This window comes from Theropithecus gelada, unplaced genomic scaffold, assembly GCF_003255815.1.
Source record: "Theropithecus gelada isolate Dixy unplaced genomic scaffold, Tgel_1.0 HiC_scaffold_15910, whole genome shotgun sequence".
In the NCBI taxonomy this organism is placed as follows: Eukaryota; Metazoa; Chordata; class Mammalia; order Primates; family Cercopithecidae; genus Theropithecus; species Theropithecus gelada.
The window spans coordinates 58,166-61,048 of record NW_020257670.1 but is presented as its reverse complement, the minus strand read 5'-3'; the positions used below and the strand labels follow the sequence as shown (position 1 = coordinate 61,048).

General features: G+C 40.6%; 1 non-coding gene across 1 annotated transcript; it reads right to left on the bottom strand.

Moving 5' to 3' along the window:
• Nucleotides 1-2,127: 2,127 nt before the first annotated feature.
• On the bottom strand, nucleotides 2,128-2,193 carry LOC112617221. Its single transcript, XR_003117870.1, has one exon. It is a non-coding gene; the product is annotated as a small nucleolar RNA SNORD37 (small nucleolar RNA).
• Nucleotides 2,194-2,883: the final 690 nt, after the last annotated feature.

Below are 2,883 nucleotides of genomic sequence, written 5' to 3'. Positions count from 1 at the left end.
GAGAGACCCTGGAGATCTCCTAGTTCCACAGATCAAGATGCCACATCTGAATTAGATTAAGTGACATGTCAAAGGTTGCATAATTAATGACAAATTTGGCACTAAAACCTTACTTCGTCAGAACTCTTTCCACTAAAACCTTACGTTTCTTGAATATTTAGAACATTTATTTTCAGAAAGAATGGCATAAAGTCTGGGCAAAGACATGCCAAGAGTTCTATTATACTTAAGATTTTAAATGTTGCTCTTCTGGCCTCTGCTCCTTGGCTAGCTTTTCATCTCTCTGTATACAATTCTCCCTCTAATATATCATGCAAATACTGATGACCACACTGCTGGTTTTGCTCAGATATCCTGTATTGATACACAATACAGGAAATTATCCTAATCCACTCTGCCTCACAAAATAATGACCTAAAAGTTCTCAAGTATGCACTCGTTGGGATCATCCAATTATCCTATTCCATTCTGCCTCACAAAATAATGACCTAAAGGTTCTCAAGTATGCACTAATTTGCCCTCCAAACACACCATTAGCCACCAAAGTCTGCTAATTCCACTTCAGGAAAGACTCCAAAATCGGTGCCTTGGTTTCTCATGCTTTTCCTGTTTTCCTCCTGAGATCACTGCAAAGCCCCCGTCACCTTCAGTCTTCCTATCACATGATCACGTGCTTTGACTTACCAAATACAGTCTCTATACTCTTCTAAGTTAGTTATTCCTAAAGGCAAATTTGAGCCCATCATTTCTATACTTAAAAAGCTGCATGACTCTGCAATGCCTTCATGTTCTGGCTCAACCCACCTTCCCACCATAGAGTTCACCTACTAACTGGCAGACTTAGACCACATCTCAACCTTCTCTGCACCAGCCATAACTCTCATAACCCTAGGCTTGGCATATGGTTTCCTTCCTCTGTAACACCTTTTATTTCCATTTATTGCTTCCAAAACTCTTATCCTAGCTCAAAACAGCAAAGCAAAATACTACTATATAACATTCCTTGAGACCTTTGGTAGTAGTGATGCATGCTCCCTACTGCTACTTCATTTTATTCATACATTTCTTATGGCATTTACTGAATTATTTATTACAATTCGCTACTTCTCTTATATTATTCTACTCAAAGCTTCCTATGGCCTTGTGAATAAAAGGCAGGCAGCAGAGTTGAGTGGACCTGGGTTTGATCCCTGCCAATGAATCAGCAATGATGTGACAAATTACCAAGATTAACGAAATCTTGGTAATCCTCAGTTTGTTAATTTGCTGAGGATTGATAATGAAACTTACAAGTTGATCTGATGTATGGGATGTTGATGATGCATGGAATGTGCCTTACACTGCTTTGGCACCAGTCTTGAGTCAATACGTGAGAGACATGCATCCCTGTATTCCCAACTCTTGATTAAAGTGCCAAGCACATTTGCTGAAATGAAAATCATGCAGTATTTATACTGTTACAAACTTAGCTATGTAAAAAATATGGCTTCCTTTGTTTCTTTATACCTGCATACATTCTCAAACTCAGATTTTTGCTGATGGTGAGTGCGTGTCAATCCAAGATCACTCAGTCACTTTCATTATGAGAAACAGTATTTTGGAAACTAGTGCTCAGTTGATTCACCTTTCTGCCCCACAGGAAACAGAAGCAGAATGTGTGTGCTCCAGGCATCTGGGGGATATTGCATTTGTACGCCATTTGTGCTCCAGTCTGCCTTTAGCTGAGGTATAGCGGTATAGCGCTTGTTACCTAGTCTTGGAAGTCAGTCTCTAGCCTGCTACATTCACCACTGATGTCCTTAGGTGACAGACAGAGCAATGAAAATCCTGAGTAAATTTGAGAGGATTCCAGAACAAAAAGAACTGGGATCTGACTTTCCAGGCTGTCTTTCCTCTGAAAAAACTGTAAACTTTGTAACTAAATCCCATTTCTGCATTACACCAGGGGCTCGAAGTCTGAAATCAAAGTGTCAGTAGGTTTGGTTCCCTCTGAGGGCTGAGCAGAAAGAATCTGTCCAAGCCTCTCTTCTTGTAGATGGCCATTTACTCCTGTGTCTCTTTCCATTTTCTTCCCTTTATGCATGTCTGTTTCTTTGTCCAAGTTTATTCTTTTTCTTTCTCCATGGGCCTCAGATGCTGGTTTTCTTCAATACATATCAGGTCAAATTGAAGAAATGTTACTTACTCTTTTTTTTTTTTTTTAATAGACAGGGTCTCACTCTGTTGCCCAGGCTGGAGTGCTGTAGTGCAATCTCAGCTCACTGTAGCCTCGACCTCCCAGCGTTAAGCGATCCTCCCACCTCAGCTTCCTAAGTAGCTGGGACTACAAGCATGCACCACTGCACCTGGCTAATTTTTGTAATTTTTGATAGAGATGGGGTCTCACTATGTTACCTAGGCTGATCTCGATCTCCTGTGCTCAAGTGATCCACTTCCCTTGGCTTCCTAAAGTGCTGGGATTACAGGTGTGGCCATAAAAAAGGATGAGTTCATGTCCTTTGTAGGGAAACCATCATTCTGAGCAAACTATGACAAGGAAAGAAAACCAAACACCGCATGTTCTCACTCATAAGTGGGAATTGTATAATGAGAACACTTGGACGCGGGGTGGGGAACATCGCACACCGGGGCCTGTCGTGGGGTGGGGAGATGGGGGAGGGATGGTATTGGGAGATATACCTGATGTAAATGGCAAGTTGATGGGTGCAGTATACCAACATGGCACATATATACATATGTAACAAACTTACACGTTGTGCACATGTACCCTAGAACTTGGAGTATAATTAAAAAAATAGTGGTGTTAGTTATAAACTCATGCCTTGAACTTTCAGTATTTTTAATATTTAAAACTGAATGTTTAGAATAAGAAAATACAAACTT